Source organism: Herpailurus yagouaroundi, unplaced genomic scaffold (genome assembly GCF_014898765.1).
Source record: "Herpailurus yagouaroundi ecotype Mexico unplaced genomic scaffold, PumYag 202, whole genome shotgun sequence".
Classification (NCBI taxonomy): Eukaryota; Metazoa; Chordata; class Mammalia; order Carnivora; family Felidae; genus Herpailurus; species Herpailurus yagouaroundi.
The window spans coordinates 16,557,851-16,572,384 of record NW_024412433.1 but is presented as its reverse complement, the minus strand read 5'-3'; the positions used below and the strand labels follow the sequence as shown (position 1 = coordinate 16,572,384).

The 14,534-nt window shown below is 41.2% G+C and overlaps 1 protein-coding gene across 4 annotated transcripts in view; it reads right to left on the bottom strand.

Annotated features, from left to right (window-relative positions):
- The window catches only part of EPHA4 (EPH receptor A4), a 150,903-nt gene that overhangs the window by 127,499 nt on the left and 8,870 nt on the right, over positions 1–14,534 (bottom strand). The gene's annotated exons all lie outside the window — the stretch shown is intronic.

Genomic DNA, 14,534 nt, shown 5'->3' with positions numbered 1-14,534 from the left:
TTGACAAATCTTGGGAGTCAACACAGGGCACTGTTTACATAAGTCTATAACCCAGGCATTTTAAATATTCTTCTTACCTTGTTAGAATAGAAGGTGATACCATACTGTTAACTTGGGGATAGTTTCCCTTCTTTCTAACAGTCCTTACGTAGGGAAAGCGTGGTGGAGAGTTGGCAAGTGTGGGGGATACGGCCAGTCTGTCTGGTTTCAAATCGGCTTGGGTAGTCTACATGACCTCAGGCACCTCCCCGGGCCTCGGCTTTCCCAGCTGCAAAATGGGCATAAGAACAATAACAAATAGCCTTCTAAGGCTGTTCTGGGACTTCATTAATTAAACCTAGTAGAGCACTTGGTTGCTGGTCATTGCTATGGATGCTTTTATAAAGTGTTAGTAGTTTCTTCCAAAAGACATTCCCCTTCTCTTTTAATTGGTGCCTACTGGGAAAGCGTTATAGTGATTTTAAGACGTTACGGTGTTCAGTTAAACTGAAGAAAAATTAAAGTAGAGAGCTTGATAGCAGGTAATTCTTTGAAAAGTTTTTCCATCTTTCCGCTACGAGATCCTAGACCCAGGTTCCTTACCCTAAAGGAAATATTTAAAGCAGGGTGGGCACCAAATGTCCAAACGTCTTAGAATCTTAGATCTTCTAGTCTGGTCCAGAAGTTTCCAATTGAGATTAGTATGCATGCTCAGGGTATTTGGAAATATGAGGGGAGGTTGGGGCCCGTCACAGTGACAGAGGACGCCACAGGCATTTCGTGCCTGGGGACGACTCAGGATACCAAATGCTGTGTGACATGCTCGCCCAGTGGGCACAGGACAGACCTGCAACGCTGGATGGAGTACTCAAGGAAGAAACTGTCCTGCCCGGAAGGACAACGGTGTCCCTTCGGAGAAACACAGGGTCTCCAGTCTCTAACTTGTTAGATGCCTTGGGGTCGTCAAGCCAGTGCGAACCCGTCCGAAGATACGGAGCTCATCGCCTCCAAAGGCATCGTACTCCACTCTTGCCTAGTTCAAAATACTAGATGGTTCTTCCTTCTCTCGAGGCAACATCTGTCCTCTGGCCTTCGTTCTGCCTGTTGCAGCCTACAAAATAATCTGTCTGCTTGGTTAGATGAAAAATGAAACTTGCCCGTCCTCAAAACCGATATAAGATATTTACAAATTATTATGTCAAAGTTGTGGCTCTGAGGGACACCAGATGTTCCTGTAACAGTGGCTCTGTCATTTCACGTTCTGTCTTTCTCTCTCAATAAGAAAGGGGAGCAAAGTACCACAGCTCAGAGGGGCCACATCCACAATGACCCGCAGTGAAATGCAGCTTTCCCCAACGGGATATTAAATATTTTCTCAGCTAGATTCTCCTTAACAGCCAGGCTCCTGATTAATGAGTGGCTCAACCACGCCACTGCACTAACTCCAGGTTTAACGACCCCGTTCTCTTCACCTTACACATTTAAGATCCGCACAAGTAACACAAAAGCTCAATAATGAAATTAAGGATGAGAGCAACGTGACGTCTTTGCTTTCTTCCTAAAGTCAGCGGAGGCTGGGAAAGGCCTGAATCAAAGTCAAAGAGGATGTCCATTCTGTTAGGGTTGAAAAGCCATCCATGTGATTTGAAAGACAATCGAACAAAGTCCCAGAGCCAGCTTCCTTTATGGGGTTGTTGCACTTTTTATTGAATTCTAGCAAATATACCGAAAAGTGCCCAAATCCTAAGAGCACAGTCGAGAGCCAGCTTTAATGGTGAAAGCTTTCAAATTCGCAAAGGAAAGCTAATTCTCACACACATTAACTTTCTGCGATGCCAATAAAAAATGGAAAACTATCAAAATTAACTTTATGAATCGACTATAATACCAAAACCTGCTGAGAATAAAATAAGAGAAAGGGGCGCCTGGGCGGCTCAGTCAGTTTAAGCATCTGACTCTTGGTTTCAGCTCAAGTCATGATTTCACAGTTCGTGAGTTCGAGCCCTGAGTCTGGCTCCACGCTAACAATGTGGAGCCTGCTTGGGATTCTCCCTCTCCCCCTCTCTCTGCCCCTCCCCTGCTTGTGCTTTCTCTCTCTCAAAATAAATAAATAAAACTGAAAAACAAATAACAATGAAAAAGAGTAAGAGGAGAGAGAGAAAGAATGACATACAGTTGGAAAGAGAGAGAAACAAGGAGAGAGAATATATAGGCTAATAGCAGTTGGATATTTCCTAAAGATTCAAGATAAACTAATAATAAAACTTCCCACATTTTATTGACCACTGAATAGATACCATCTCCCAAGTGAAACTTATGTACATTGTCCCACACGTTATGCATATTATTTAATCCTAAGTATACCCATGGGGTAGGTATCATCATCCCCATACAACAAAGGAGAAAACGGAAGCTAAAGTAACTAGCCCATAGTCACACTGTAAGTGAAAAAGCTGAGATTAATTTTTTTTAATGTTTATTTATTTTTGAGACAGAGAGGGACAGAGCATGAGCAGGGGCGGGGCAGAGAGAGAGGGAGACACAGAATCTAAAGCAGGCTCCAGGCTCCGAGCCATCAGCACAGAGCCTGAGGCGGGGCTCGAACTCAGAGACGGCGAGATCTTGACATGAGCCAAAGTTGGACGCTCAACCGACTGAGCCACCCAGGCGCCCCCCAAAAAGCTGAGATTAAAATTAAATTCTTATTCCAAAGCTTTGGCTCTTATCCACCATTTTCAATTAAAAAATGGAATTCAAAAAGCTTTTTATCAAAATTTACTGCCACCTAATAGGTTTTTCCCCCCCACAAATGCAAAGAGAATTTATGGACCTTTTTCAGAAAACCTGAATATATTTAATCTTATAAACACAACAAGTCAAAAAAGCCACATAACTAAAAGTGATACTTGAAGTAATTTAACCAAATTTAAAATTCCTTCTTTTTAAGAAGTGTTTCGATATTGGGAATAGGATATTAAGAAAAAAAATATCCCATAGCATTCGTAAATGATGCTCACTGAAATTGGGAATAAAATAAAGACAGCCACAACTGATACTATCATTTATTACTGGCCTGAAAATTCTGACCGATGTCATAAGATAAAAGTCAGAAAAAAGGGGTTTTATGTTTAGAAAGAAAGAAAAACTATATAATTTCACGCAGTCAAAACTATCAGTTCCCTAGAAAACTCTAGAGAATTAACTGAAAACCTATTAGTATTCACAAGACAGTTCAATAAAAAGATTGGATGGAAGATAAACATACAAAAATCAATAGCTTTCCTGTAGATCAGTGATAACCAGCAAGAAGACCTAATGGAAAATATTGGAAAAACTCAATAGGTTTGTGTTTTTCAGTCATTATCCGTAGCAGAAGTCAACAACCCTTTCCTCAGGGAGGGCTTCCTTTTGAGGATACCTTTTTTTTTTTTAATTATTTTTTAACGTTTATTTATTTTTGAGACAGAGAGAGACAGAGCATGAATGGGGGAGGGTCAGAGAGAGAGAGGGAGACACAGAATCTGAAACAGGCTCCAGGCTCTGAGCTGTCAGCACAGAGCCCGACGCGGGGCTCGAACTCACGGACCGCGAGATCACGCCCTGAGCTGAAGTCGGATGCGTAACCGACTGAGCCACCCAGGCGCCCCCCCCTTTTTTTTTAATTATTTTTTAACGTTTATTTATTTTTGAGGAGGATACCTATTTTTTAAAGTTGCAAAAGAAATGACTTTATGTCTCCCTAGGAGAAGAAAAAGAAAAGATCTAACAATGAACTTAAAAAAAAAAAACCAAAAAAACAGAACCAAAACAATTCCGGAACAACCGCTGAAATCTGAAATCGTAGTGCAAGATTCTTACCGTATCAAGTACCCATTTACACATCACTGACATAGTCATAGCTACAATGTTTTGTGAACGAGAGTCCCAGAGTCCGTCACAAAGATTAGGAAAAATTATGTACTTGGTTTATTTTAGCTAAGTACAGTAGCCCTTTTCGCCCTGTGGAGAACTTCCAGAATGTAAGACCGTTTGCGACTCTCTGGCGGTGTGTTTCCAACCTTTTTTTTTTTTTTTTTTTTTTTATGCTTCTTTTCATTCATGCAAAGATAACATTCTCGTTTTCCCATCAACATGAGTTCCTTTCGCATAAAACCACACTTTTATATTGGTTTACTGGAGTCTTGCATCACCATTAATTTAAAACCCTAGGATACAGAACGGCCGAATTACTGAGTTGTAAACCTGAAACTAATAAAACACCGTATGTTAAAATAAATAAATAAACAAATAAAATAACATACAAATGAAAAACAAAGACAAAAAGTCTAGGATACAGACCGGGAGTTCCCAAAGACAACTTTTCAAATGGAAACTTGAACGTTCAAGTATTACTTTAGGCTGTACCTCTCTGTTGGCACCTCCTTAGAAAACAGAGTAATGACATCTCAATTTCTCCCATTAGTTAATTAGCCACCTTTGCATCTTAAGTACTGGAAGCATTATGCTGTTAATTACCTACCAGTCCACTCTCAAAAATCAGTCGCTTTTTTTTTTTTTTGTACGCATAGATTTGCACAACCCTTAAAAAAGAAAACAAATCTATATCAATGGCTCCTCTACACGCAGGCTAAATGTTACAAAAGGCAGTGCTCTAACGGTTGGCCAAAGGTGAGTCCGGTCAACTAGTGCCCTTACTTCTCTCTCATTTCTCCCAACACTTCTCTTCTAATCCTCTCCATAATTACACGAACTGCTACAGCTTTCCTGAAGCTGTCAATTCCTCCTGCATCCGTTTTCAAATGACCGGCGAAGAATCATTCTGGGCACTAGATCAAGCTGTCAATGTTCCCAACTCAGCAATGAACGATCCTCTTGAAATCCCCCCCCACCCCCATGTCTGTCAAGGGCCTCCCAGGGTTCTTCAAAACTCTTCCCCCTTGGAGGAGAGTAAGAAGGGTGGAGGAGCCAGAAAGGTACTGATCCATTCTTTTAACATGCTAATTTGCCTGGGGGCTGCTACAGTCATTGCCAACCTGGACCCTTCAAAAGGAAACCGTTTTCTCAAAGTGGAGATGTCTTTTTCAGACTTTTAGAACTGAAAACAAATGAGCCCAAGCCTCAAGTTCACAGTGCAACATGAAGGAGGCTGGCCAATTAGAAATGGGATAGGTCAGGGGCGCCTGGGTGGCTCAGTCCGTTGAGCGTCTGACTGCTGCTCAGGTCATGATCTCGAGGTCTGTGAGTTCGAGCCCCGAGTCGGGCTCTGTGCTGACAGCTCAGAGCTTCGAGCCTGCTTCGGGTTCTGTGTCTCCCCTCTTTCTCTGCCCCTCCCCCGCTCATGTTCTGTCTCCCTCTGTCAAAAATAAGTAAACATTAAAAAAAAAAAAAAAGAAATGGGATAGGTCATATATGGAAAGGTGGTCTAAAACTCATTGATGGTAACAAAAAGTTTGGAAGTTTAAAAACAGATTTTAAACTTCTAAAGCCTGTGTGTGCATCACAACCAGTTAAGAAGTAGTCTATCGTATAGCCCGCATGAATCCTTGGGAGAAAAAGAAATAGGACTTTTATCATTAAACTGATGTAAAACATTAATAACATTATATTGGTGAATGCTTGGACGTCTCCATACATGATAAAAATGGAAAATAAAATTGATCGTTCATTTAATTACACCTCTAACCGGTGACACCCCATTAGGGCCAGACAAGAAAAAGGCGGAGGGAATAATAGCACCATTATTAAAGTATCTTTGGCTGCAGTCTTCGTTATCAGTTTATTATTTCATCAATGAAACATGCAGTGCAGATAAGACGACAAGACACGACCGCAAAGTGTTACCATATTAAGTTTGTGAAATTAATTCATTGAACGCGATGATTTGCTCATAGTTTCCAGGTCAGGTATTTCTGGGGATACATTGTTGAGTTGTGAATGGTTATCAATGGAAAATGCCACATAAAAGAGGCGGCGGTGCTCCTGATGAAGGATCCGCTGTGGAAAACGGTAGCTGGGAAACTTGGCGTCTTAAATCAGGGAAGTTCTTAAGGACAAAAGCCCATGAGAAAAGCATTCCTCACTGAGCTGTGTCTTAACTGATCATGAGGTTGGCCCATATTTACCTGCCATGGTATTATGGGAGGAAATCAGTATTCTGTTAACCTCTGACCCCTGGGATCTGAAGCAGACAAAGGACCAATCTGGAGCCCTGGGAGCACACAGCCAAATGTCAAACAGCAGGGAAGCGATTGTTACGGAAACATTTGGCGTGGGCACAGCCAGCTTCATTGGGGCAAACTGCTATTCACAAAAACAAGCCGTGAAGAGATAACGCCATAAAATATGAACAAAATGGAACCTTTTCTGTCTTGCTTCTAAATTGTTAGCTTTATGGGACATCATGCTGAACAGTATGAAAAAAATCCAATTTGCTTTGAAGCGCATTAGTCTGTCTAACATCCTAATTATTGTTTACATTGCCATTTGCCTTCTATTAAGAATTGAATAATTACCCAGCACTTCATAGTTTAAAAATACAAGCAAACAGGATTATCTGGGTAATTAAGAAACTGTACTTTAGCTTTGTACTGCTGCGGAAAATATCTGTACACGTAGGGGAAATGATAATTATCAATCAACTCACTTCAAATGGTATTTTAAGGATTTTGAGCAATTTGGGATCTGTAACTTATTAAGAAGAGGTTAGTAAGATCACCTTTAAGAAGTGTGGGTCTGTTTAAATCCATCCTTAGAAACAAGAGCCAGATAAGCAGCTGAATTTTCTCATCCACTAATGACACCAGAGAACACACGAAGTACAGAGCCTTCTGCTGTTCTTTAATCCTCATAATCCATCCCAAATGGACTTTGCACAGCATCATCAAACTTTGTCAGACCATGTGGAGCTCAACCAAAAGCTCTTCCATATTTCGATGTTGTTTTAGCTGACCCTGCCTCCACTTAATTGCGCTGCGAAGTCTGGCTATGCCCGTTTTCTGCCCTGTGAAATTAGCTCGAACTCACAACTAATCGAACTTCAAAAGCATTTCATGCCAAGTCCTCTTCTTCTACTTTATAGGATGCATATGATCCCAGCCTACGGAAGATAGGGCTGCTTTCAAGCAGGGTGAAGTCCGTTGGGTTATACACGCAGGGTGCTTGCATTGCCCTTCTAGGAGAATAAAGCAAAGGTTAAGTCAGTTTGGAGACACTGGGTGGGATGGGAGGACAAGAATTGGACAGGCGACATTCAACCCCCCGTGAATGCACGTATGAGATACGGAACAGAACACAGTCGATACACCTTGTAAGGAAACTTATCTGGGACAAGTTGAAGATAAAATCAGACATGGGATTTTAATTGCGACTCTCGGTACAAAGCCTGATGGACTCATTCGTCTATGTAGAAACAGATGAAAATGCCAACGGTGGTCTGCAAGTTATATGCCTTCAGTGTCTATTTGTTGAAGGAATGAATGGATTCCAGCCCACCAGTGACCTAACGCCTATTTCTGGAACTTCCTGAGATCTGACAATTGCTTTTCAAAGAATTTTATCTTTTTACTTTACAATTTTTTTTTCCAGCCCTTTGTTGGGACACTTCTAAACATTCCTAGCATAATCTGAATTGTGCACTCAGAAAGAACGGCAAGATTCCAGCTGAAGCTGTCACTACACAGACAAGCTAAAGGCTTCACCAACACTAGGTTACTTTCCAAAGGTCAGAAAAAAAAAATGAGCAGCAGGAGCCGGGTTGTTTTGCAAGGGGCAAGGGGCCGGGGAGTGAGAAGCAGCCATCCTTGGGGGGGGGGGGGCGGCGCATAGAAAGAGCCCAATGCAAACAGTGCACTCTCTGCCCCCGCCCCCAATCTCTGGAAGCATTCAAATCAAAACCGAATTCATTTGCATGGTGTCTAAATCAGTGGGTTCTGCATAAACAGAAGGAGATTTCGGCTGGAGTTTCCAAAGGAAGCCCTCACCGCCTTTGTGAGAGGGGGGAAATGGGTGTGCTGTTTTGCATGAGGGCGCATACAGAAAATGCAAATGAAGACTGGGCAGCCTGGAAAAGCAACCCCGGGCCGACAGCTGACGACCCGCATTCACCCACAAAACCCTCGGCGGCTCCAAAGGGAGTTGTAAGCGGTTCCGACAGGATTGTTTCCCAAGAAGGCGAAACAGACCCTGAATATTCATAAAATGTCCATTTAGTCATGGGACTATTAATTACCCGTCAGATCATGGAACTGGGTGACCTCACCTGCTCTCCTCCCCCCAAAACAGCTCAGAGGTACCAGCTGTAAGGCCCACAATGAGAAAGGTTTTATGCCCCACAGTCTCTCCGGGTCCAGGGGACAGCTGAGGCCTTCATTAATCGTGCCTCCTCACAAGGACAATAAAAGTAAAGAGCGCTGAGCCACCTTATTGGACACAGATAAGCAGCTTTAAAGGGCTAAAAGCTACAAATTGCTGTCTAAGTTGATAGAAACATCTAAAGGGTTGAATAAATAAAAGGCCATTCTTCTAAGCTACCTTCATTTCGCAGATTCTGGAAGCTTTCAGAACTTTCCTATTTCCTTTTCATTTTCAACGTGTCTGCAGCAAGACAGAAGGGTGCATTCTACATACCATCAGGGAAACTAAACGGCTGATGGTCTCACGACCCCTTCACACTTCTAAAAATATTGAGGATGCCAAAATGCTCGTTTGCACGACTTAAAGCTATCGATAGAAATTGAAATTGAGGGACTTGAAAATTATTTCTTAATCCATTCTAAAAACCGGGGCCCCTGGGTGGCTCAGTCATTTGAGCTTCTGACTTCGGCTCCAGTCATGATCTCCCGGTTGGTGAGTTCGAGCCCCGGTCAGGCTCTGTGCTGATAGCTCAGAGCCTGGAGCCTGTTTAGGATTCTGTGTTTCCCTCTTTCTCTGCCCCTCCCTCACTTGTGCTCTGCCCCCTCTCTCTCAAGAATAAATAAGCATTAAAAAAAAAAAAGTTAAAGAAAATGGTTTTTAAACCATGTTTATGCAAATTACATGTTAATGAAAAAGTAACTATATTTCCCCAAAACGAAATTAGCGATGAGAGTGACACTGTTTTACATTTATTTATTTATTTGTTTGTTTTGCAAATTTCTTTAACGTGGACAGCTGGACTCTCATATTTGCCACTGCATTCAATTCAATATCTATCACATATAAAAAAGCCTCTAGAAAACTCCACTCATGAAAGAAAAAGAGGTAAAAGGCAAATGATAGTTCAGTATTAATTAAGAAAGTTTAGACCTTGCAGATCACAAGAAAGGGTCTTGGGGAATCCAGCTAGAACACACTTTGAGAACCACTACCCTGGTACAATGATGGGAGGAACAGAGGATCTAAATCAATGCACGTAAGATGCATCATTTCATGTCACCTCCTACCCTTGCTTATGTGACATCTTCCCCCCCCCCCTCCCCCGCCAAAGAGAAACAAAAACAAACCAACTTCTACTCTGGAACCTAAATGAATTGCTTTCAGTGTTGGACAGACACTGGTCAAATAACCCATCCCTTCAACCTATTTGTATCTAACAACAATAAAATTAACAGTAACAGCTTCCCCTGACCAAGTGCTTAATGATTCTAGACGCTGCATGAAACCCTTTTCTCCAAACATGCTTATGGGTGCCCATCGTACACAGTAACATACCGTTGCTGCCAATTTGCAAACGTGAACTGGAGGTCAAGTTAGTGTCCGTGATCACACAACTGGTGAAGTAGCACCATTAGAAACTAAACCCAAGTCTCAAACTCCAAAACCAGGTCTCAGCCATTTTATACTAAGAATTATGTTAACCCATGAGCTGCAGAGATTTGTGAATGTTCAGGCATAGAGATGATTCATAAACACGATGAAAAGAGAAGACCCAACTGAAGTAGGAATTATAAACAAGGACCTCACTAATACATTTAGTCACATGCAAAGCTTTTGATAGAGCCTGCTGACCCCATGAAACATTACTCCACCAACTAAGCATTTAATATGAAGCAGGCCACAGTTCCTTGGGTGGAACTAAGGAACTCATTCATTCAATGAACATTTAATGAGATCCCACTATGTTCCGTATTCATTACTGGTGTCACTTGTCTGCTTATGCCGCAAAAATATTACCAGGAAAAACTCAAATCCCAAATATCTATCAATAAGGGAAAAATTACATATAATGTCGGATGTTCATGCTTCAGAATATTAATTATCCATCATGAAGGATGAAGAAAAGTCATATCCTCTAACACGGAGTAATGTCCATGATAAATAGTCAAGCGTCGTAAAAAACAAGATGATAATCAAAGGGATGATTCTATTTCTGTTAATTTTGTAAATACATGAAGACAGATGACATTCGGGCTGCCTGCCAAATTATAAAGAGTGGTCACTCATAAAAAGTTGAAGAGTTGGAGGCATATAGTTCTTTGGTAATGTTAAATTCTTCAATTAAATGCCAAAACGAAAAAGCAAACCCAAAACCCCGAGTCGTAAAGTTCAATGATAAGAAAGTCAAACTTCTCTCAGGACCACCTCTGCTTTACACGGTAGTAACTGAAAAGCCATTTACACAGTCTTTTTTTCCAAAGACTCAAGTCTTAACAGAATAACGACGTCTTAATTCATTTTTTGAAAGGTACGAGAAAGCTCGGTGAGACTCAAATAAGTCATCAAATCTGAAATAGCAGATTCAAAAGTCCCTAACTGAGATAATTTCCTATGTGATGCTCCGGTGAGCCCAAAATGGAGACCACTCCATGATTTCACACTAACAAAAGAACCCTGGTCACACGAAGAAGGGAAGAGTTAAGAAAAAGTATGACAGAAAGGGGACAATAATTAAACCCTGCTCTTTTATATAAAGAATTGCGTCTTTCAGTGATCACAGCCAGGCTTCAAAGCTGAAGATAAAAGCAGCCATGTGATTCAAGTAATTGATTCTTAAAGACCTGATTCAAAGGTAGAAGAAAAATTTCAAAGGTGGAAAGGATATGGAGCAACATTTCTCTGAACTATATTCGTAATGCTTCCTTTCCGCTACTTTTTTCTCCTAAACTCTTTCTACAGCATAGTAAGAAAACAAAGTAATTTCTTCTTCGTTGTCTTTTTTTTTTTTTTAACATAACTCTCTCCCGCTTTTCAGAGCACAAATCTGAAATATTTCTGTTATGGCCATCAAAGCGTTTGTATCTTATTCTCTCTCAGAAGAGCTTTTAATGATCCCTTTTGCTGATACGAAGGCATCACATTTTAATAACAGGTAAGAGAGGTCCTAGATAGATATATATGAACCCAAACAATCTACAGCAAAACCGTGTATTTCAGTAAGGCTTGATTCCTATGTAGTTTAACTTTGTCACAGTTGTGATTCTTTGACTTTAAGAGTGACTCCAGAAAAAAAAAAAAAAGACTTTTTTTATTAGTATTATTTTTATATATACACTCTCTAAAATATCTCTCATTAATGTTTCACAAAGAGTAAATCAGTGACTTTCCTTTCAGTTTTCAGCTTTTTAATTAAGCAAAGACTATATTAATAAAGAATCCTCTCCTCTCTTCCTCTGCTTAATGTTTCTGAAGGAATGCAGACAAAGGTATAAAACATCTGGACCATTTCCTCAATGGGGGGTACATGTGGGGCTCTGCGGGGAGGTGGGGGGTGGTCCAAGGTGTATATTTTCTTTTCCTTCTTCCAACAGCCTGAGGAGACCCGGCCACCAGACAAACTAGAACTTACTTGTCCTCTGCGGCCAATCACGAGGCAAGTTCACACCACTGCCGAAGCCAGCCAGCCAGGGGTAGGTTCTCCCGGAGGAGGAAGTGTTGTTCGGTCCCCAACTGTCCCCAGCGTCCCTGGAGGACTCCGGCAGATGATGAGGCTTAGATTCGAACAACAGCACCCCCTGGGCCAGCCACACCCCCCCCCCCCCCCCCGGCCATTTTTGTCCAAGGATCCTTTGTCAAACATGTAAGACCTGAATCCGTCTTCACTCTGACCCCCTGGACCCCAGGGAAGATGGATGAGGAAGCGGGTGACCTTTCACCTGCTCTAGTGGGCCTGCAACAGTAGGCCCACTGGAAAGACAATTGGGGAGGAACCTCTTGCCAGAGTTCTGAAGACTGCCAGTTCCCCCTTTATGTCCCTCCTAAAGCTCTCTTTGCAACCCTGGTCTTTCTTGTCCCGCCCCCAAATCACTTTCCTCTCACTCAAAGGACAGCTCTCTTTCCTGCAGGGGAGAGATCAAATGACACCCTCCAGATACCATTTTCAACATGAAGTGTGAAAATAGACATTATTGTTGCTTAAGGCAAGGGCCCTGCTTCCTTCCTATCTTTAGCCTTGACGTCCCCCGAGTGGCCGGGAGATTGAGTTTCTCTTTTACTTTTCCAACTCAATACCCTTAAACGTCCACAGCTTTGGGAAGAGCAAGTGATCAAAAACTTGCTAGCATTAACATGGGCTTAATGCTTTATAGTCTACAAGGTGACTTTTACTACTCCTACATCACTGTGTCCTTGTCGATGACTACAAGCTAAGTAAAGTTATCATCAACCCATTTTACAGATGAAGAAACAAAGCTCAGAGGGCTTAAGAAACGGGCTCAAGGTCACACAGTTAAGTGACCACACTGAGACACAGTTCTTTGTCTCAGTGCTCTCTCTGCTCTACCTGGATGCGTCCCAGTAATGACGTCAAGGATGGAGACGACTATTTTTATTACTGTTAAGATTTTTACGGGCTTGAGTCATCTTTAAAAAGTTTCACTCAAGTTTGGATCTGAAGAATCTTGCCATTCAAGTTTTTCCTTCCTCCCTAAATGCATCAGCAAGTCCTCCCTGGTAGTATTAAAAACAAACAAACCAACAACGTGCAAGATTTTGGTCAAAAATGTCTTCTTGAAAGAGTTATCGTTTTATGAGCAGCAAAGAAAATACCAGAGTGAGAACAATAAAGATTCAAAAGGAAAAAAAAAAAAAAAAGGCCTCAACCTCCCCTTCCATTAAATATCTGGCCTCATGTTAGGAACAGTTTGCTTAGAAATGAACTGGACCTAAAACACGGAGCCCCACCCTTTCCATGAACCATATGATTAACTGGATTCCCAAGATTATTTCCATAAAGCAAACCACTAAAATGTTCAATTGCCTTTACATTCACTTCCCCCTCCATCTTTTTCTCTTCTTCTTCTAATTTGGGCTGTAAAACTGTCAAGGACTTTCACAGGGTAGCAATGTATGAGTTACTGGGCTCTGTGACAATTGAAAATCAATGACATTAGATACAGAGATGTCCTAATGCCAGAGCAGGAAATGGAAGACAATGGTGTTCTTTTTTTTTTTCTTTTAAATACATATAAGAATCTTGACATGGGAAGACGTGCAGGTCCTGTGTTACAAAAATCGAAAAGGCAGAATAATTTACTCTAGATGTGATGCGGTGTCATTGTCCTGTTCACGTCACTGTTCCTGCTATGAGGATTGCCATCTAGGTGCCAATAACAATGCTCTCATATATGTTCCAATACTCCTACCAGAATATACTTCAGGGTTTCAGTTTGGTAGAGCCGATCTAGTAGCTGCGAAGTCAAGAGCCAACACAGTGACCAAGAAATTAATCGTTGTAAACAAACAAACAACTTTAACAACCAACCTAAAAGTTTTCAAATTTACAAGTTTACCTTTTCACTCTGGGTCAACAGAAAAGGTTTATTGTTTTATTTACGATGGATTTACGACATTCCTTGTTAGCTACTCCCAGAAATAACTAGCAAATCAAGAGGGCCACTTTAAAACAGCATAAAGTATAAAGGAGAAAAATGCATAACCTATGACATCAAATTACCACAAATGCAACTTTCTTGAGGTTTTAACTGTTGATTTCCAGTCAGTCAAATGGATTGTCCCATGGCTAATCCCACCCTGTCATTAAGATGGTTGAAATGCCAGACAAATTGTTTGGCAGTCAGTTATTGCGGGGTCTTTAATCACCAAATCAGATGAACCATGTGGCAATCAGTCTACAGCTCAACAGTCACCCTGAGAAAAGATTAATCGGATCCGTTCCATAGTCGGGACCAGAGTTACACTGTTTAGCAGTAACCATAAGGTTGGTGGCAGCAGACTATTGATAACCACTAAAAATAAAACATCAAGCAAAAATAACAATGCTAGGCATGACTGAGTTTTTTAAGCCTTAATCCACACACAACACGAACAATCCATCTAAATATGAACTTTTTTCATCCCCCTGCTCAGAAACAAAGCCGCTGCAAAAAAAACTCTTTTACAAAAACTCCCCCGGAAGGAGAAATAAGGTGAGGAAGAATTGCATACACTAAACTTCAGGAAAGAAAATCTTCTTGGTAATATGATAAGTAGTAATTAACGTGATAGAAAAAAAGTCTCGACTTCTTCAAACACTCAATAAGCAAAATGGATCACAATTCACTATGGCTTCCGACCATACAGATCAAATAAGACTCTCATTAGCTCTTTATCACCTCCTCGGGGAAATCAAGGTCTTTCATCAA